This window comes from Saimiri boliviensis, chromosome 2, assembly GCF_048565385.1.
Source record: "Saimiri boliviensis isolate mSaiBol1 chromosome 2, mSaiBol1.pri, whole genome shotgun sequence".
NCBI lineage: Eukaryota > Metazoa > Chordata > Mammalia > Primates > Cebidae > Saimiri > Saimiri boliviensis.
Window position 1 is genome coordinate 94,552,446 of NC_133450.1, and position 23,012 is coordinate 94,575,457.

The window sequence follows — 23,012 nt, forward strand, 5'->3', positions numbered from 1 at the left end:
GACTCAGGGAACGATTGCCTCTGAAGGGTGGGACGGCTCAGCAGGGGCCCCAGAACTAATATGACCTCAGGGTCTGGGTACTGCAGCTAGCTGAGGGTGAAAGAGCCGCTTCTTCTAGGGCCAATTCTTTCCTTTGGCCTCACAGGTCAATGCCAAACTCTGTATTGCAAACACTTCCAGGTAACAAGGCTTTCATTCAGAAGCCGGTGGGGTCCTCTCAGGAAGCTGGGGATGGTTTTCACCAGCATGTTCAGCCCTCTGCACAGCGGGCAACATCTGCGCAGCCCCCGTCTTTAATTTCTTTTCCAGAAAACTAGGAAAAAGCAACATAACTCACACAACTAGCCAAATTAAATTGAAGTCATTCAAGGGAGGGATTTAACAAAAACCAACACCGAGGGAGCCGACGTTACCCTTGGTTGGTTTTTCTGGGTGTGTAAAGTGACAACTCTACAAAATAAGCCTATTCATAACATTCTCTCAGCACCAGTTCCTGACAGGTCCAGTTTATTTTGACTGCCGCTGTACTAACATGGAACTGAGCCACATGCATTTTTAAACATTTTTCAGGGAAGCCATTAAATTCCGTCTCAGGCTCTGTCCCCACCAATGAGGCATTTGCTCTCCCAAATTTAGACGAGCACTTCTTTGTGGGTGTTCATCCTTCCATGGTGAATGGTCCTGCTTTCGGTTACACTGCGTTTCTGGTGGGGCAGTCCTGACATAAAGGCTTGAGCAGATGACTGTGTCCCCCGCTTCAAAAGATAAAGACCAGAGTCAAAAGGCTGGATGTTTCCAGAAAGTATGTTTGGGGCAGTAGTGGGCTAGGTAAGCTGCCGCCGGGCAGCTGGCAGTCACCACGCCTGGAAGCCATGGAGTTCATGTCTCTATGGTGAGTGTTTCCATCTGGTCTTGTGTGGCCAGAAGGACAGCCTTGAATGTGAAACAGAGACAATCAGAAGGGCTAGAAACTTCTTTAGGAATGAAAAGGGAGGACAAAAGAGAGCTACCGAGTTTAGTATTTGTAACCTGAGAAATTTCTAATTTGGGTAGATTCTATCAAAGGCAAAGAAATATCATCTAACTTTAAAAAAAAAAGCAAAGGGAATATTGTTTAAAAAATACTGACCCTAACAGGCTGAAACGGCTTGCATTGCTACTAAACAGACTAGGGAAGAAACTATTTTAAAAGGCTCCCTGGAAAATGCATTGCTACCTGGTTGGATCAGAATTAGCAAGAGAAAAAGGTGGGGGAAAGCAGAGAAAAAAAAAAAATAAAAAGGAAGCAGCAGCAAAAATGAAGAGAGAAGCCAATAGGAAGAAAAGCCAGACATCCAGAAAATCCATTCCATGCCTGTCTAAGTATTTATATAAAATTGGGCAGACTTGTTTAGAACTGCTGTGAGTGCTAGGACATTCCAGCTTAGGCATCTTTGCTTTCTGGTACTTCTGCAACCATTTCAGAATATCTGGTGGATGCTTTGACTGGTGCCTGCCTGGTGTACCCCAAGTGGAAGTGGGGGTTCCTCTGCATAGCCAGGATTGGAGTCAGTCTGAAACCACAGAAACAGGTCTTGCCAAAGAGGGACACACAGCTCAGAGCCAGCGGAAGCCTTATGGCCTCTAACCAGCCAGCGGAACCTGGGCTGGTTAGAGGCCACAACTGAATAGGTAACTAATTGATGACCATGGGAGGTTACTGCTACGATAGTCCTCATCTTGCGTATGGCTGCTGAGAACTACACAGTATGTACATTGTAGCTGAATTGTATTATGGCACGGAGCCAATTTGCTGCCTTCCATTTATTTATTTTTTTAAATCCATGCCACCTCCTCCACTGAAGGGCATCCTTGGAGAAGCTGTCAGTTACCCAAGGACTTCACTGGCTACTGAGATTGGAGCTACATGTTTACCTAACTTAATGGACTTACAGGGATTTATACATAGAAACCTACGCCCATTTCCTCACACTTTTCTGAGCTTAACTGAAGTCATAAGGGATATGACATGAACTTGGCCTCTGCTTCTAAGGCAAAATTAATTATACCTGAGGTGCCAGGGTCTTTTCTTGATGACTTTCTATGAAGGCCTCATAGCCTCTACGTCATAACGGATACTTCTTGGTTCCCACAGCTGCCACCAAATTCAGGAATATCTCCCTAGGAGCCAACGTGCTGTGGCAACCAAGCACAATGCCTTACACTAAGCTTCTGATTTGCAGACAGGGCTGTGGGTTTAGAGCCAGGCTGAATGCCACACCTCAATCAAAAGTCATGCCGGACAAGTGCCTCTATTCTCCAAAAAGAACAGAGGCCGAGAGGCAGTACAGGCTTGTCTTCCTGTGGGAAGGGGATGCAAGCAGGTGACAGGTGCCTTGGTGACAGGGCCACTTTGGGATGAAGACACATCTTCAGGTCTAGCAAGGGTAACCACAAAGCTGATGTTGGTGCTACCTCTTGTGCTGGAGCACTTGGTTTGGCATAAAGTGGCAGAGGAAATAATGTCATGGGCAGAAAGAGGTGATAAGAAAATAGGGCACGCAGCTGTGGAACTGAATAGGGGCCAGTGGTAGAGCAGGAATGCTTGTTTCATTCCCAGCCCCTACTCTGTTTTAACTAAGAGATCTCAGGTGAAGTGACAAGAGAGGGTGATATGAACATTCGAGCGGATTTTTTTTTTCCCTAGGAGTAGGGAGGGAAGATTAGTAAATACAGATTTCTGAGAAGCTTTTCAGTGTGGCACTAGCTGCCCCAGGATGTCTCTAGCCAGAGGCTTCTAGATGTTCTTGCCTGTGGTCTGCTGGGCAGTAGGCCACAGCTAACGCTTCATTCAGACTTCAGCTACCCAGAAGTCCTATTCAGATGCTGCTGAATTAAGTGTATCTTTTTAAAAGAAATCTCAACATAGATTAGAAACTGGCAAGTCCAGCAGAACTGAGGGCCTCAAATTTATACTGCATTTGCAACTTTCATACTAGTGTGGGTAGAGGGACGGCATATTTCAGGATGAATTCATTATATTGAAAAGCAAACTAAAAATTACTCAGGGTTAACAAAATTGTGCCTTTTTGCTCTTAAAACGTGGAAACTGAAATTTAATATTGCATACAGTATGGATCCAAAATTGCTTGCATTTTTAAAAACCTCTGTAAAATATTTTAGGTCTGTATATACACATAGGTATGCCAGTATGCATGCATGCATATATCATTAGGACACTGTAATTTCTGGAATATTTTTAAATTCACATGAATCAAAAGTAAATAATAAGGGTTAAGTAAATCTCGTTGAAATATGGACAGAGCAGCTAGAAGTCACCTTGCTACAGCAGTTGGGCAGCGTGTGGGGAGTACAGAGGTTCTTATCCTCTTGTTATAAACTTGGTCATGCTGTCAGGACCAGTCAGCTTTTCTGACCTCATCCAGCCTTATGATTTTTCATCTTCTAGCATCTTTAATGAGACCCCTTTCAGCACCTTTTAAGGGGAAAATATGATACCTGGCTCTGGGTTCTGTTCGTTTAAGTATTTTCTTTGAATCCTGGGATTCAGATTTCTTTCCCATTTCCTTTGACCAACTTTTTTGACTCCATCTTGATTTTGTTTATTGAAATAAGAGTCAGGAAAAGATGTTTCAGACTATTTAGTACTCCTTAAGGAAAATTAACTGTATCTACCTTTGTCTACCTTCGAATCTGAGAAATAATGGAGTTTATGGATGGAAGAAAGTTTGGGATAGTGGCCCAAGTATTCCTTGGTTCATTGTTAAGTTAAATACATACTCACTGTCAAGGAGAAAAGTGACCCACACAAGCAAATAGTTTAAAATAGTAACTAAAGCTTGAGTCTTACACCAAAGCTTTATCCTAACAAACTTTAACAAAGATCTGTCAAAGACACATTGTGTATTTCTCTGCTCTCCTTAAATTGACATGTTGAATGCAATTTATGCTTTAAACATTATATAAAGCATAATTTTTAATAATTTATAATAAACTAAATGATTTTAAAATTATTTAAAGCATGCTTTAAAAATGTTATGAACATATGTTCCTAACATTTTAGAACTGGAAGCCTCCTGAAACAATTCAGTAATGCCTAATCTGGGAGCTGTGGGTGCCTGGCTAGTAGAAAGACCCCAAAATCCCTCCGTACACCAAGCCTTGTTAGTGGATGAACTGCTATGTCATGGATGACTTTTCTATGTATAGAGAGGGTATGGAAATTAATACAATATAAATTAATATAAATTAAACCTATGCTGAACATATGGACCTTTGGTCTTTTTAAGAAAAAAGGTCAGCAGATTTGAAATACAATTGTGGTTTTAATGGACACCCCGATTTTTAAATATTAGTTATTAACTTACACAGTTCATATGTTCTATTGGTCTAGCACCCTCATTTGACAGAGATGATCTGTTGCTTTATGCCGTCTTCATTGAGTTAGGCTTCAATGGGCAGTCTGGGTAGCCTCAGCAAGTTGTGTACTGTATACCTTCAACTGTTCAACTATCTCCTCAAATTCAAGCCAACCATTACTTCTCTTTGCTGCCATTATGTGTTTCCAACTATTTCCAGGCTTAGCATTTTGTTTTTGAGTCCAGAGTCTGGACTGCTGAAGCTGTTAGAAATTTGACTTCCTTTTGAATAAGGGTATTCAATATTCCTACATTACTAATATTCTCCATACCAAACCAAATTCCCTGGGTTCTCAACCCAAGGTTGGGCTCTGTGCTCTCATCATGCCCTGTGAGTCCAGCCACACAGAGATGATTTGCAGCTTTAATCTTTTTTCCTTCTAAGTTAGTCTCTCTTCATTTTTAATTCAAGAAGCTGCCTTTGTCATAGAAAAACATATGCTTCATTACCTTTTCAAATTTCTAGATGCTCACATGATAGAATTCAATCCAAATAGCTAGCACAAGTAAACCTTATAAAAATAAGTCGTTCCAATTTAGGGGTTTTAAAAGGTCGAATGCGGAGACCAAGTATTTGCATATTATTTTAGGATATCTTAGAATATGCTTCCTGAATTAGAGGTCCTGCCCAATTCTCTGTGACTCAGGTGATATATGCTGTGTGTCTACATACTTAGGGCAAAACAGGGCAGAATCTTACTTCTATGTTGCTAATTTTACTTATCTGTTACTTTAACAATATTTTCTAGACTCATTCCCAAAAGAAATTCCGAAGTATCAGTAGAACCTTTGCTGAAAACAAAAATCTGAGAGTTTATAGCATATAATTCTTAAGTTTTGCTGCCGGAGATGGTTTGATACTTATCAAGTTTAAAGAGGAAAAAGCACAGCCCACAGCTAGCTACAAAAAGGTGATTGTTTCAAAGGAATTGGGTAGGGGAGGGCGTCTCTGTTCATTCCGTTAGGTTTCAGACTGCTTCTCAGGGAAATTTCAGGTTCCATCCCACAATTTTTTTCTGATAATATCAGTTTCAGAGCATCTAAGAACTACTAAAGGCTTTCAATTTTCCAAGAACGTTCTGCTAACACTACTTGTATAAATAATTCCAGACATTTGCTTAAAAAAAGCCAACATTTTGAGCAAGACTCAATGGTGAAATGACATTAGACCCTGGATTCCTCTTCTTTAGTTGGTTTTGTGGTGTCACAACCAGTAATCTGAAGCCCTGTGGTGGGGATCTTTGGAGAAGAAAAGATTAACAGTACTTCAAGAATACATTTTGAAACATTCAAAACCAGAGTATTTGATCAGTGACATCATGCAAAAAATGAAAACAAAAACAAAAAAACCCCACCAGATTTGTGTAAGTGGAGTAGAAGGGAGAGGAAGAGAGGGGAATATTAATCACTAAGGTTAAAATTAACATGCTCTGTCATCACTGCTTCAGGGAATAGATTAAAAGCCAATCTGAAAGGTTAAAAGCCTCAACTCTGCATGCTTGCTCTCTGCTTCTCAAACAAGGGTTTGAAAAACCAGTGCTTAGAACATCTGAACGCCAGACGGGGATTCCGCTAAACAGGCTTCGGACTCCACCTCATTCTAGGGGAAGAAGAGAGAACATGCTACGAAGCAAAGACGTGGTTTGTGGACGGGATGCTCCCGACAAGCCCAAGGAGGAAGCCACACACTTTCTGTAGAAAGAAAGTATATACTGGCCTATGCAAACCAAAGCAAACCAAATCAAATCAAACCAAACCAAACCAAAAGGAGACTCTAGAAGAAGAAAAAGCTGCAAAGAACATCACGACAGGGATGATAAATACACACAACGAGGTTTCTCTTTCCCCCACGATGTCTTGTTTTCATACAGCACTGAAATGAAAGCATTCTGATACAGGGAAAAGCACCTGGGGAGGCCTTCCCAGTACCCTGAGTCCTTGTCACTGGTGTCAGCTTTCACTGCTCTGCAGATGCCTCAGTCTTTGGGCAGAGCAAAGACGTATGTTTCTGCCTTCACATTATCACTTAAACATTTGAGCTTTTAAGACATAAATTAGAATGTTTCTGGCAGACTTTTATTACTGCATTAATCTTTGGTACATTTCATTTGTCCTCTTTTGTCAGCTTCTATAATGGCAAAACTGGGTATCCTCCAGTAGAAAATCTATTTTGGATAACGGCTGTTTGACTTTACATTGTCATTATTTATGAAATACCTTAGACAAGAAGCCAATATGCATATACTTTAAATAGAAATCAGTAAATTTCACCTACACTTAACTTCAAATCAAGCAATCCTAAAAGGACACTACCCCAATCTTTTCATTCCATCCTAACAAAACCAATGACAACTTTCATCAACTACAAAAGTAATTTCACACCTTTGAAGCAGATGTTAGGCTAATTCAAGAAATGATGGGATCAACCCAGGTATTTTGAAGTCTCCTTTATACTGGGTTAAATTCTACTTTCTTGTATTGTTTCTTTTTGTATCTACAGTTATACTGAACCCTTAGGTTTATCCATGAATTTCTATCCACATAGAATAAAGAGATTTCAAGAAATGAGTTTAGACAGAACTGTAGAATTTTGTTATTTCACCAAGTAGGGAAAATAATGGAATTAAGCAAGTGCCCAGGAGTGAATTTAAGTAGATATTTCCTTTTTAGTGTTCTGATATATCTGTAAAAATGCTCCGGTCACTGTGTGTAGAGAAGCAAGATAGTAGAGAAACTCAGGAAACTATATGCTCAATGACAAAACCTTGCCACCTACCCTTTTCTCAAAAGGTAACTCAAATTCTAAGTGTTGTTTCATCAGTTCACATGGCTATGCAGAACGTGCTTCTGAGGTTTATGCAATACAGCATCCATCCTGCACTTAACAGCACCTAGGCTGCTACTGAGTGTGGGAACCAGCAAGACCATCCAAGTTTGGACCTTCAAATAGCCAGGATTTCACGATTGAGCCACCAAGACCCTCTCAAAGCATCAGTCCCAAGGGGAGGGGCAGAGTGGCTGAACAAATCATCAGGGTGTCTTTTAATACCTTGTTACTACCAGCACTTGTCAAGAAGAGCAGTGACTCCATTGCTTCAATGGAGCTACCAAAGGATATTTTAAAACCGTGTCTACTAACTCCTGTCTTGAGCAGAACTACAGGCCGGGTCTTCCTTCACTGCTGCTGAAGCTTAAAGGCTCCCAGATAACATGGAACAGTGGCTCTCACTGAGCAGGCAACGACAGGCATCGTTAGAGGATGCCTAAATCCTATAGCCAACAGGGCCGTGACTCAGCAGCCACATGCATGACCAGGATTTCTCTGAGTATGAAACCCTAAACTCTGCCTTGATCAAACAGCCTTTTTTCTTTTCTTTCTAGTTTTAGGAGAAGGGCTGTAAATAATTAGCAATGTATTATGTAGCCCTGACTCATTCTTAACTTAGCTCCTTGATAAAAGGAGGAGACAGGGAGATTCTCAGCATGGCAGCTAGCAGGACAATTTACTGATTAGGGAATTGGTTCTTGTTTTCATTAAAGCATTCAATCTACATGTCAAATGCAACAATGCACATAAATGACCATTCCAAAAAAAAAAAAAAAAAAAAACACAATTTGAGCTTACATTACTAATTAGATGATTTTTTGTTGTTGTTGTTAATTAGGAGAAATTGGATGGTTTAGTCTTTCCTGGCTTCTTAATTACATTTGATTGAATCGCCATGTGATTCAGACAAGCTCTTGAGGCTCCACTACACCCCAATTCCCACTTTCTCTGCACCTTCAGCTGCTTACCAAATTCTAAACCGTCACAACCTTACCCTGTGGGTGTTGGAACATGGTGAGATTGGTACTGTGTTTGTAAAATTGATTTACTGTGGTCTGTAATTACACATAACGATTTGAATTTTTGACTTGGCACTGCATTTTTCATTTAAACCGTACGGTTCTTCTCTGCCCCAGAGAAACAACGTTGACGTAATTGCTCTCAACTCATCTACTTGGGGTATTATAAATCAGTCGTGCAATAAGACTTTCAGAGACACGGCAAGCTCGAGGTTCCTGGCATAATTCAGCGCTCAGGACCGTTCCAGCTTAAGGACAGGAACTGAACAGCATTCATTTCTTATTGGATATGAAATGGAGAGGTTTGTCTGGAGCTACAGACCCCAGCAGCAGAGAACAGGCTGTGAGGGCAATCAGGAGGGCTGGGCTGAACCCAGATGCCAGCTCAGGTCCAGAAGCTAGGTTTCCTTTGCTCCTTTTACTGCTGCTGCTGGTTCCCCATCACCTGTTATACAAACTAGGTTGTGTGTGTGTGTGTGTGTGTGTTTTCATCTACATGTCTATGTACCACTGACCGTCATTATTCATGGATTCTATATTTGTGAACGCACCTATTGCTAAAATTCATTTGGAGTCAATCCTCACAGCCTTTTCATGGTCATACACAGACACAAATAGACCAGTCGAAAATTCAAGTCTCCCCACGCACTTGCTCCCAGCTGAGGTGGAGCAAAGTGAAGTGCTGCTTTCTTGTTTCAGCTCTCTGCTATAAACAAGTGTCCTTTCTATGGTCTATTTAGTGCCATATTTTTCACGTTGTTGTGTTTTCTGTTGACAATTTCACAGTTTAAAATGGCCCCAAAGCATGGTGCTGCAGGGCTGCCTAGTGTTCGCGAGAGAAAGAAAAGAAGGCTGTTGGGGCCAGACATGCTGGCTCACACCTGTCATCTCAGCACTTTGGGAGGCTAAGGCAGGTGGATCACCTGAGGTCAGTAGTTAGAGACCAGCCTGGCTAACATGGTGAAACCCCATCTCTACTAAAAATACAAAAATTAGCCAGGCGTGGTGTTGCACACCTGTAAACCCAGCTACTTGGGAGACTGAGGCAGGAGAATTGCTTGAGCCCAGGAGACAGAGATTGCAGTGAGCCAAGACTGTGCCACTGCACTCTAGCCTGTGTGACAGAGTGAGATTCCATCACAAAAAAAAAAAAAAAAAAAAAAAAAAAAAAAAAGGAAAAAAAGGCTGTTGTGATAAGCTTCATTTAGGCATGAATTATGTTCTTGGTTGTGAGTTCAGCCTTAACTAATCAATAATATATATTAAATAACTATCTTTAAACAGAAACACACATAAAACATTATGTACTGATAAGTTGACAAAAATGTTGCAACCAAAGGCTTGAAGGAACCCAGCCTGGTATTTCCCATAGGAGCAATCATCCAGTATCCAATAATCCAGTGTTCACAACAACTTTATAGAATGCAATTACCCTGAATGAGTAAAATACTATCTGTACACATTAATATAAACTCTTCACTCCACCTCCCATCTTGTGACCCGCTACATTTTTCTCTTAGGCCGTGGTTCTCCACCTCGGCTGCACATTTAATGTCCTTTCAGCCTTTTCCAAAAACCCCTAATGCCTAGGCCCCATTCCAGACTAAGTCACTGGGAATCCCTGCAGCAGGGTCAGAGCATTTATACTTTTAGAGGTGCCTTGGTGGCTTTAACGGATAGCCAGGGTCAAGAGCCACAGCACTGGGCTGTCTTCCCGCCTCAGTACTTTCCCCCAACCTTTGTCCCGCATCTTGGACAGTCCAAACCTCCCCAGATTGGCTGTTGCTTCTGCCTGGTCTTAATAAGATGCCTCAAAAGAATGAGCATCTTGTTTTCTTTTCCTGGGGCTTTTAAAAGACAAAATTCATATCATCACTTTTCCCATCAATGATTATCTTATTTGCTTTGGGTTCCCATGCAAAATTCTGCTCGGGTTCTTTAGCTCAGGGTTCATCACTCTTGCCCTGCTCTCCAGACAAAGTAAATGATATTTTGGAACCAGAGTTCCAATCCAAATGATAGCTGGGCAGGAATTCCTAAAGACTACCTAGACAAATATTTTGAATCCTGGGCAATGGTGCTTGCCTCTTGTGGTGGTCATTTTCACCCTTGTAAGCAGGAAAGAGAGGGTCAGGGGTCAGCCTCAGGCCCCGTATGTATGTGAACCAGCTGCAGAAAGCTCCAGGCACATTTTTTCTTAGTCTGAAAATTCAGCTGGTGAGAGCATAACCAATTCACAAACAGCAAAAAATTGCATTCTATATCCATGGGCCAGTAGCCTTGGCATCGCCTGGGATCTTGTTAGAAGGGCTGACTCTTGGGCCTCACCCCAGACCTCCTGAACCAAGATCTGCATTTTAACAAGACCCCAGAAGATTTATGTGTACATTCAAGGTTAAGATGCACTAACTACATACCCAGCTCTTGCTGGCTGGTACTTGTTCTGTTGATGTTGGTGTAATCATCAACCAAAACAGAAACAGATTGCTGGAGGGAGAAGAATTTGGGATTTGAGTTGGAAGTCATGTGACCCTTCTATACTTGTGTATCTAAGGTTTTCCTCAGCAGATAATAAAGGCTACATTAAGTGATTATTGCAAAAGAATCTAATCATTTAATGCACATTAAAATGTTTTGTACATTGTAAAATGTTCTAGAAATACTAGTTGTTAGCTGTTAGAGTAAGAATAACTTGGTAAAAACCAATGCTGCTAATGGAAAAATCATCTCAAAGTACTAGCTAATCTAATGACATTCAGGCAGCATTTTCAGCCTATTCCGTGTGGCATGAGAAACATGTCTCTGATTACTTGATAGTGTTTCTCAGATTTACAAGAGGTAAGTTTTCCATCATGATCTGTCATAATGAAGAGAAAGTTCACCTTGCTCTTTCAAAATCTTTACCTATCCTGACAAACTTCTCTGTGCTTTTCCTGGTAAGACTCTTTTTCCTTTGATTCAGATTCAACTTGGTTTTTCCTTTCCTCTCACACACGTTAAGTGTTCACATTTCATGTGTATTTTATGGTGGGCCAGGGGATGTGAATCACCTCTTTTTCCACTGAATTTCAGTGCCCAGAACTCCTCATGAGAGCTCGTCTTTGTCCTGGCATTTGTAAGCAATACAGATTGACTGATATCCTTGTTAAAGATTCTAAGTACCTCCATTATATTAAGAAATTCAGGCTGAGAACCTATTACGTGGCTGAGTGACATTAGGTTCCTCATATGCAAAGCAAGAGGTTGGAGCAGATGAATTCATTCATTCATCAGATATTTGTGGAGTGCTCACCATGTGACATGCCCTAAAAGCTGAGGGTGCAATGTTGAAAAAGGCGTTACAGCCCAGTGGAGGGTCTCTCAGCCCCTCCCAGAGCCAGTCTCCTGCGATGCTGTTCGCCTCTTCATGCCGTGCGGTTCTCTCTCACACCCCAGCTCATTTGGACGAGGTATTCTTGTCCCCACATTAGTCCTCCATATTTTAAAGTCTTCCTTATGGTATCAATAGAATAGCCAGCCAGAGTGTCAGGGTAAAGGATCCAGCTGTTCACAGGGCTGGGTCCTGGAGAAGGGAATGCACCAAATCATACCATCCTCCCCTTTCCCAGCTCTCCTAATGCTTGTGTTTTTCCTGCAGATTTTGGCTTTCGTGGATGGGAAACCGAATGAATCAACTCTCTTTTTGCTGTTTCTTCCTTACCTGCCCTGGGCTGGAAATATTGTACTGCTGTTTCCCCAAATGCAACCCGGTGATCCACCCTGGAAGCCCACCGTTCCCAGTACTTTATCCTCCAAAGAAGAGGCCACGGGAGAGTGCACGCCATAGTATCAGCTACCGTTTGCCACTGCTGACTATGGATCAGCTAGTTGGCTAAACGCGTACACATGTTGTTCCATGTAATCCTCATTTAATACTGTCTGAAGCAGATCCTATCATTACCCTCTTCCCACCCCCATTTCACAGATAGCAAGCTGAGGTGCAGAGAAGATAACTGACTTGTCAAAGCTCAGACAGCTGAGCAGTGGAAAGAGCCAGAGCTCAAAATCCAAGGTTCTCTCACTTATAAGCCTGCGTTCTTAGCCTAACACCATGCTGCTTCTCACGGCAGAAAGAACTCTGGGCTTAGCTATTGACACTGACTCCGAACAATCAATATTCAAAACCCTGAACAAGTACACTAGCTTTTCAGGGTCTCAGTATGCTCATCTGGGAAACAGTTACAATAAGGGTAATACCTATTCCACCTACCTTCCTGAGTTGCTGTGGGTATCCTATGAACGGATGCATTTTGCCTTATTCCTTCCTTTCATCCATTCATCCATCATCCATCCATCCATCCATCCATCCATCCATCCATCCATCCAATATTTGCAGAGCATCCGCCTGGTGTTGCACATATGCCAAGCACTAGGAAGGATAATGATGAAGGCCAACTAAGATGATGTATGGAAAGATGATTTTTGAAATGAAAAAATGCTAGTTGTTATCTTCCCAGAGAGTTAAGCTAACCTCATTCATTCACTCATGCAACGAACAGCGAGCATCTCTCTGCATCGGTACGGTACTAGTCACCAGGGATACTGATGCCAAAAAGAGTATTCATAAAAAACAAGGCTGCACAGATGCAAACAGTATTTTCTATCATTTATTAAGCCATCACCTTCTATCATTCAGAAACACACAGCAGCTAGGAGCCGCAAGGCAGTGTTAATATTCTAAGTAACACTTTACATGAAGGTGAAGAATTGCTGAAGGATGTAAGAATTTTAGGTGATTTCAATTTCAATTAATTTGCCACAGTATCTCTAGGACTAATGAGAGTTTTTGAGGAGGTTGGTAATGCACCAGGACCAAGATGCCTTTCTGAATCCTCCATTTTAGAGGAACAGTATCAGCGGAACTATATGAAAGTAAAAAAATAACTATTCTTGCTTCTGTGGTAAACACATTGTTTCGCTGTCTGCAAGTTGGCTATTCCACGCAATCATTTACAATTCATGGCTCTGAGTAGCATAAAGATTCCCTATAACTGAATTAGAAATCACCTGCTCAACCACATGGAAAGCACCTCTTTTTCATTTGGACTTTCCCCAAATGGTGCACAAAGCTTATGATTTTGCTCTTCTGTGAGTGTTCTGAGGGCAGGGATAGGCAAGCATCTATACAAAAAAATCAGACCACCATCTTTTTACTTCCAATTAAATGCTGGAGGAGCAGCAGACCTAAGATAAACACCTAGATGGTTTTTTTTTTCTTTAAAAATATAAGATAACCATAATGTCTCTCTGAACAAAAAGCTGTGTTTCAAGAACTGTTCTCCCAGAAATGAACACTGACTCACCAGGTGCCAGATGGGGTCGGTATAGAGCTTTTCATTCCTGCGTCAGGCTTTCAAGGTAATTGGCAGAGAGCAATGCCAACCTTTTATTGAAAATAGATGTTGTTGCTATTGTTTATGTGTCCAATAGAGTTGGTCCTGAGGGAGTTTAAAGGATGGGGCTACATTTCGTGATCCCTTCCTCCAAGAACATTATTTTCAGAAGACTGGAATTTATCAGTAACATTGCAATTTGTCTCCCTCATTTATTTACTCCAGAATTAACTCAAAATCCCTGAACTCTAAAGCAGGAAGAAACACTAAATATATGATTGGATGAATATCACCTAATCCACTTCCCTTGCAAATTGTATCAGTTAAGGAATCAAAGATCTAGAGAGATACGGGAATTGCCCAGGGTCCCTCAACAAAGTTGATGTTGAAGGTAAGACTCAGAACCCTCATGTTTTTTGGTCTTCATCTTTCATTAGTTTTCATGTCAATATCTTTGACAAAGAAGAGCGAAAAAGAAAAAGTCTGTGATCTAATGCAGATAATTTCTCATTTAACATCAGCATTGCAGGACCCAAATGTTGAGGCCTAAAGTGGTGTACAACTTAAACAGCAAAAGCACAGCGGGAAGTAGGATATCAAATAAACAACTGTCTGCCATGGGGATTGTTCCGGAAGCTGATCTGTCCCATCTTCACTCTGGGCTGGGATTTTCTGGGTCTGGGCATTCCGAACACCTATCCTTCTCATACTAGCTGTCCACCACCTGAGACATATTATGCGACCTTCTCATTTTTGCCTAACTAGTCAGAGGGACTGCCGTCACTGATGTCAAGTATTGTTTGTGGACTGGAAAAAGCACCGTCTTGTTCAGCCAGTTAAAGACTTACTTCTTTCAGCCAATGAAAGGCTTTATTTCTTCTTCAGCCAATGAAAGTCACTATGAAAAGACTTATTTCTCCATTAATACTTAATCTTTTCATCTGTTTGGGTTATATTTCTTTAATTGTGTGATTTGTACTAGAGAAAATACATTTATGCAGAGGTTTACAACTGGGATATTTATATGTAGACTGCTAGAAGTCATCATTTATCTACAAACTTCTATAATAAGCTGTCCAATTTGTCATTTAAGAAGACTGGGTATTCTCACAAGGATGTCACTATTTCTAAGACCTAGGCCCTAGAAATGGTTATTTATTATTTGCTGGCACTTTAGAACGAAGCAGAACAGTAGCATCTCTTATTTTAGAGCCTGAAAAAAACTTTGGGATCATTTAATTAATCTTTCTGTTCTCTCCAGCCTAGTTTCTGGATAAGACAATGGAAACAGAGAAGGAAAGTGACAGGCTGAAGATACCACTGACAATGAGAAGAAGTGAGCTTTACCTCTAGCCTCTTTCCATGTGGCAAATGATCTTCCGACATCCCCTTACCTTCCAAATGTGAAACAGGCAACATCCCACTGATAATGAGAGTTATGATGGGAAGATCACTATCAGGAAAAGCAGAGGAAGCCCTTGAGAGATAAAGGCACTGCAGACACTCCCCATTAAAGATTTCTATTTAAGAGACACAGATTTGTCCCCATTTAAAATCAATGGCTCTGAGGAGCATAAAGTTTGGTTTCATTATCTAATCCTCAAAATTGAAATAATTACGGATAAGATAGTTATTATTGATTGCGGTGTAGGCACTATACAAAGAGATCTAAATGCATGTCATTCATTGATGTGTGCATTCACTCGTTTATTCATTCAACAAGCATTTATTGGACATCTACAATTTGCCAGCCAGAGTTTTAGACAATGGAACACTGCAGAGAACAAGACCAAGGTTCCTGACCTCTCAGAATTTATATTCTAGTGGGGGAGATAGATAATAAACTAGTAGACGATTAAAAGAGACTGCCAATTTATGCAAATGTCATCTCTGTTCCTTCTGAAAACTCAGAAAAATGACAACAAAGGCACAAACCCATGAAGACAAAGAATGCAGGAGAGAAGATGACAGGAAATGATGAGGTTATCAGCAGACCGCTTGAAGCCAACAAAATGTTGTAAGCTGGAAGACAGAAGGACATGAGGGAACTGACTGAGAAGACCCGAGACAGGTGAGGTACATGCGCACAGCAAGGGAAAGCCCGACAGTTTATGTGGTAGAACTTCTAAGAAGCTCAGGCCTTGGACAGCAGGCACCTCTGAAGGTAGGGATGCTGGGAGGAGCTGTCAATCGGTGATTGGGGGAACCTGGTGCTAAGCCATTCATAGACAACCTGTTTTTGCATTGGGTTTCATGTGCGGAAAAAAAAAAGAAAATAGTTTTGTTAGCATTTATGTTTAAGGTACAGAGAGACCCTCAGATTCTGCCTTCTATTCCGCTCAGCATGGCAACTGTCAACTTAGCACCTTCCTCCTGACAGCTCCTAGGACCCTCACAGCAAGGATCATATCCCCCAGGAGGAAACTGGTAATGGGTTTCTTTAATGACAATGGACTAGTCCACAAGAAAAGAATTGCAGATGGTGATATATGTGAGTCCCACAAAAACAGCCAGGTTAGGCTCCTGTCTGATCTCCCTGTGGTGAAATCTGTACACACAGAAGGTTCCAATCGCTTCCTCTTAAATAAAAGGAAAGCCAGGAATCAACAGATAACTGAGGAATGCTTCCCATTTGAGACAGAGTCCAAAACAAACAGAAGAGACAAAACTCCAAGAAAAATAGGCAATATTGGGAGCAGAAGAGAACTCCAAAAATCAAATGTGATATCTTCAGAGACATTAGGCAAGATATGGCATCCATGAAACAAGAACAGAACGCAATACAAAAAGGCACCTTAAAAAGAAAAAAAGAACTCTTGGAATTTGAAAATATGATAGCAGAGATTTAAAATTACATAGTATGTTTGAAAGATGAAGTTATCTGAATCACCCAGAGAGAACAGAAAGATTAAAAGTAGAACAAAATAAACAGGAGAAGAAACATTAAGGCTATTAGAAGAGCAATAGAGAAGAGCTATTATCTAGTTTGAAATTCTGTAAAGAATGAGGAAGAAAATAAATGAGAGGAAATTATTTTTAAAATTCAAGAAAATTTTCTGGAGCTGACAAAGCAAAGATTTTAGACTAAGAGAGCTAGACTGAGGGTAACTGACACAGATGGGAGTAGGAGAATAGAAGGATGCCTTCAAGAACAAGAATGTACGTAGACCCAGAGAGGACTTTCACAACCATGTATGGGTGGCACTTATATACCTTTTTAATTTGATGAAATTAAGGCCAAGAGAGGTTAAGGTATTTCTCCAAGGTCACACAGCTAGTAATCAGTGGAGCTGGGACTCAAACCTAGGGCAGTCTCACTCCAACATATGTGCTCTGAATCACAACTTGATATTGCCCAAGACCTTTCTGGACTCTGATTCTGCCATTCGGTAAACTACAACCCTGCCAGATCTGTGCCATCAACACATGCTCTGAATGAAATAGAGTGTCACAAAGAAGGAGGTGTCGAGAAATAAGAGGTTGCTTGTCCTAATTGTCCCCTTCAATCCTAGAAACCGGTCCACCTCCATCGCTAGATTTGGGAGTTGTGGATCAGAGCTGGAACAATTTGGGAAAGTCAGACTCAACTTTAAATGATAGGACTTGAGGAAAAGCAGACTTCTCCAGCACCAAAGGAAGCCTTCCAGTCTACTCTGTCATGGGCTTAGGGCTATGATTCCCAATGGGACCCTCATGACCCATTTGAGGTAGAGTTCCTCACAGAGCTCCAACTGTGTAGACTTGGCCAGTGGGATGCTTTAAGTTGAAGATAAACCTGGGTGTCAAGCAGTTTCCTCTAGAGTTCTGACAGCTCAACTGAAGCCCCATTCAAATTTTTGTCAGTCTGAAGGATTCCAAGAGGCTGGGTCTAAACTGACTGTTCTAAAAGAGGGAAAGGGAATGGGGAAAAGTGTTCCGTTGAACCCTTCTTTCCCCAAATCAGGATTTCTTTTCTTTTTTTCGAGATGGAGTTTCACTCTGTCACCCAGGCTAGAGTGCAATGGTGCCATCTTGGCTCACTGCAACCTCCGCCTCCCGAGTTCAAGCAATTCTCCTGCCTTCTCCTCCCAAGTAGCTGGGATTATAGGCGCCCGCCACATGCCCAGCTAGTTTTGGTAGTTTTAGTAGAGATGGGGTTGGCCAGGCTGGTCTCGAACTTCTGACCTCAGGTGATCTTCCCACCTCGGCTTTCCAAAGTGTTGGGATTACAGGCGTGAGCTACAGCACCCAGCCCAAAGTCAGGATTCTTAAGGGAACTCTCCAGTACATGCTTTGTTTCTCTCAGTCAATGTCATTTAGGGTGTCAGAATGGTCTCACAGGGTCAACATCTCTGGAAGTAAACCATTTACCCAATATGATGTAGTGGAGTTAGAAAAAAACAAAAAACAAAACCAAAAACCAAACTAGCCTGCAGGCAAAAGCAATCTCCTGGGTCAAAGGGTTTCAGCAAGCCTTTTACTGAGAGTCACACTACTTTAAGAGTCCAATTCTTAAGTGTATAAAGCTTCTTGCTCCTAAGCCATTGCAGGAGCGGCCAAAACACAAAGCCTTGGTTAAGGAGAAGAACATGCCCTTTTTCTTTCTTGGCCACTTTGTGGCTATTCTTCCAGTGGTGAAGCCTCAAGAAGTAAACATGAAACCCTTTCCTTGCTCTGTTCTTTAAGAAGAAGCATTGATTCCTGTGTTGACCTTTCTAAAAAGTTTGTTTATGCAACTTGAAAAGAATGGAAGGCAGCTCACACAGACACGCTGACATGAATGGGGAGATGGGCACGAGCGTGACCCCAGCTCTATCCCAGTTGAGTGCTTAAAGAGCTTTTCTCTGGGCAACTGCTTCTCTAGCACCCCATAATTAGCCTGGTCTCTGAACTGCATATAGATTGAGTGGCTGGGGGAAGAGGAGAAAGAGGATAGCTCTAGAAGCAAATAAAAATTATGCAGCTGTCTCTAGCAAGAGAAAGAGAGAGAGGTGGGGAGAGAGAGAGAATCAACAACAGAAAATTGGGAAAGAACTGTGACCATACACAGCTTTAAATTCTCTTTCATAAATCTCATAGATGGGAGCAAAAAAATCTTCAAGCAATGCATTTGCTTTCAAGACATCTCCTTTGTCCGAGTATTGACAATACTCATTCCTGAACAACAGTGAGGTCTGCAAAGATGCTTACCTTGAATTTAGGATCTGCAGCTCAGATCCACTTTCGGGACTGCCTGGCCCCAATCACATAGTCAGTCCCATAACCAAAGTAGAGATGCTCCTGGGCATCAAGGACTCTCAGACTTTGATATTTAGCACACAATGTTTTGAGATTCTGAGATTTCAGGTGAATTTGGAGCTACATTGCCGAAAGTCAATAAATACATAAACATGGTCATTTTTACCCAGAGATGCCATTGTGGACTTTTAGATTAATACTTGTATGTAACATTGAGTTGGGGTATTGACATTATGCTGCTAAATCTAGCAGAATTAATAACTACATTGTAGTCACAAAATACTTTCTTCTTCTTCTTTTTTTTTTTTTTTGAGACAGGGTCTTGCTCTGTAGCCCAGGATGGAGTGCAGTGCTGCAATCACAGCTCATTGCAGCTCAAACTCCTGGGCTCAAGCAATCCTCCTGCCTCAATCTCCCTAGTAGCTGGAACCACAGGTGTAAGCCACCACACCTGGCTAATTTTTTTTTTTGAGATGGCATCTTGCTCTGTTGCCAGGCTGGAGTGCACTGGCACGATTTTGGCTCACTGCAACCTCCACCTCCCAGGTTCAAGCAATTCTCCTGCCTCAGTCTCCCAAGCAGCTGGGACCGTGGGCACATGCCACCACACCTGGCTAATTTTTGTATTTTTAGTAGAGACGGGGTTTCACTATGTTGGCCAAGATGGTGTCCATCTTCTGAAGTCATGCTCTGCCTGCCTCAGCCTCCCCTGGGATTACAGGCGTCAGCCAATGTGCCCAGCCACATCTAGCTAATTTTTAATTTTTTTGTAGAGATAAGGGTCTTGCTATGTTGCCCAGGCTGGTCTTGAACTCCTGGGCTCAAGCAATCCTCCCTGCTCAGCCTCCCAAAATGTTGGCATGACAGGTGTGAGCCTCTACACCCAGACAAAATAATTTCTTGAATAGTGATGAACATATGTGAACAATGCCCTTTCTCACAGTGTAGCTCCCTAAGGCCTCATGACTACACCCAAATTCTCCCATCTTTGCAAGCATGCTGGGGTCTTGAGCATTCTTCCAATACATGCAATGGATATAGACTCAGGGCAGTATTCTGGGCAAATCCTCATGTCAATTTCTCTCCTCAGCAAGTTCTCTCTCTCTAGTTCCTGATGTGTTGGGAAGCCTACATTCTCTGCATTTACAAGCACCACTGAGAGGGGCATTGTAGCTGCCACCTGCCCTGCCCCTCCAACTTCGTATAAATGCAACTTGTTAAAAACACAAAAGTCACTTAAATAATCCTAACATATAGTCAGAGAGCATAAATACTTAAGACTTAAATAATCCCAACATACAATCAGAGAACAATCAAAGAAGATTGTTAGACACACTGCCAAAAAAAAAAAGTACCTACAGAAATCTTTTCAGCATTTATTGTTTTAAATACTTTATAGATTATTCACTTTTGTTAGAGATGCTCAGGAACTGAGGACCTTACCCCCAGATTTAAGAGTTCCTGCAAATGAAGGTTAACTGAGCAACTAAGAAAATTCATACCGTGAATCACAGTTTTACTCAATGGGAAAATAATTTGATTTAAAAAAATTTTGTGGCTGGGCACGGTGGCTCAAGCCTGTAATCCCAGCATTTTGGGAGGCCGAGGCGGGTGGATCACGAGGTCAAGAGATCGAGACCATCCTGGTCAACATGGTGAAACCCCGTCTCTACTAAAAATACAAAAATTAGCTGGGCGTGGTGGTACGTGCCTGTAATCCCAGCTACTCAGGAGGCTGAGGCAGGAGAATTGCCTGAACCCAGGAGGCGGAGGTTGTGGTGAGCTGAGATTGCGCCATTGCACTCCAGCCTGGGTAACAAGAGCGAAACTCTGTCTCCAAAAAAAAAAAAAAAAAAAAAAAAATTAAAAAAAAATGTTGTTTTGGACAACTTTTTGGAAATATACCCACTGTGTAAAATAAGACATCTTTGTAGTATGCATTTTGTTTCCTATGTTTCACCTGGATACTTACAAGAGATAAGGAGAGAATATTCAGTTTCTTACTACTACTCACCCTCCCATCAGCCCTGGTCTTCTGAGAAAGTTTAATTTCTAGGCTCTGTAGGACAGTGTTGAGTGCTCTACTTATCGATCAATGCTGGCCTCTCAAGAAACTGGAGCTGAGGGATGTATACCTGACTTTGTTTTGACTTGGCTATAGCAAAAGTTGTTTTTTAATCAAAAATGGGTAGTTTTTGAGACACTGCAAAAGTTGCATGTCCCTGCTTCCACTGTGAAAATATTTGACTTAGTGGTACTTGAGTAAGTCCAGTAACACGCTAAATATTTATCAGATCTCTTAAAACAAAGAGCCTCCAAATAGTCCACTTTTCTTCCAGAAGAATCCATCATGATGAAACCACAATCATCTAGCAAGAATGGCTTTCAAGTGGCCTGTAATTCAGGTGCCAGATTACAGAACTTGGTGATCCTCTGACTTTTTTTTAAATATAAGAAAAAACAAAGAATCCACATTTATAGTTATAGCATGCTCTGAAATTTCATCATCACCATGATCTTAACTGGTACTATTTTTGCCAATTTTCTATTCTTTCTATATGGCAGAGACTAAGGAACTTATGATACTGTGTTTCCTATTAATAAACTCTAATATGTTTCCAAATTATCAGATCACTCCTTATTTAGGGTTATTATCTCAAGCTGAATCATCCTGTGTTTTCTTTTAGGATATCTTTCTCCCCTCTTCACTAGCACCTTCACATATTTCTCATTTTATGTATTTTTAACAGGTAATACATGGCATTAACATGGTACTTACTTCAAACAGTAGAATGTGAAATAATTCCCCCACCTACCCCTGTCCACAGATCTTCCCTTCACATTCCAGGTAGCAGTTACTGATTTTCACATTCTTTTTAAAATGAGGGGGACCAAAACCATATTAGCTTCTTCACGTAGTATGCAGTTAATGCTGAATATAGCAGGAGGCTCTCTTCCTGGCTCTGACACATCCCACTTCTCCTGGACATTTCACCCTCCTCCCCACACCCACCCCAAATGAGTGCTATAGACTCATCATCAGCACTCTCTGAGTTGAAGAGTTTTCTACCTTGGGAAGAAAAGAATAAAAGTGCTAAGAAGGATCCTTAGGGGTCATCCAACCCCACACCTTCATAAAGAAGTGAAAATCCCGTGAGTTTAAGATCACACACTGAGATGGAAGTGAATTCACTATGACACTTTTTTTTTTTCTTTCAAACCCTCATGGGACTGGCCACACTTCTCTGGCCTGAATGTGTGTTCACAGCCCAATTTATTGCTATTAAATCCTATTCTGTTACTTAAGGATAATTTTTTCAAGCATGAATAGTATTCTTATACTAATTTTAAAAATTATTCCTGTTTGTAATGGATCCCAAAGAAGCAACATCAACAAATTTTTACCTTACTCTTTATTCTTTAAAAATCTGGTCCACTGTAAGGTATTTAGTAATATATATCACTAGAACAATTCTTAAGGGAATAATGCTGATTGTGGAAGGCTGGCCCTTTGTAGAGCTGATTCAAAGTATCATGATTTCAATTTAGCATAATGGAGTAACTTTGTCATAGGGCTTCCCCAGGGATCCTGTTCCATCACAGTTTACTGCAGAGGCTGGGCTGGTAGAAGCAGCACCCTCACTATTATCAGCAGTAATAGCAACAACAATAAGGGCTATCCTACTGGTAAGTGCTTTACTCACATTTCTCATTTAATCCTCACAACCTTCCTTATAGGCTCTCTTAACTCATCTTCACTTTACCAACTTGCTGGACCAGCCATTTCTCTCCATTCCCTTTAAACTACTTACTGGCGCTCACGGCTCACCGACTGCCCTAGGACTGTAATTTACTTGTGCCCTTCTGCTCCCACCAGCTGACTCGTAAGTCCACCAAGGGTCCAACAGGTTGTTCCCAAACCTGTTTATGCCAGTTATACTTATTGTACATATGTAATTATAAAATGTATCACAGAAACAATGACATACAAGTTATAAAGTTAACTGCAAAAAAAAAAAAAACCCATGTAGTTAAATGCTTTAGAAATATTCATTACTTTTGCTTAAAAATCTGCTGTTGAATTCAGTGTGAGAAAACTACAAGCTAAATTGTAAAAAGAAAAACTAGAGTCTAGAAAGAGTCTGTGCTCTGATGTTTT

At 41.2% G+C, this 23,012-nt stretch overlaps 1 protein-coding gene across 3 annotated transcripts in view; it reads right to left on the bottom strand.

Annotated features, from left to right (window-relative positions):
* SAMD4A (sterile alpha motif domain containing 4A) overlaps window positions 1-23,012 on the bottom strand; it is a 234,920-nt gene that overhangs the window by 56,795 nt on the left and 155,113 nt on the right. The window lies entirely within an intron of this gene.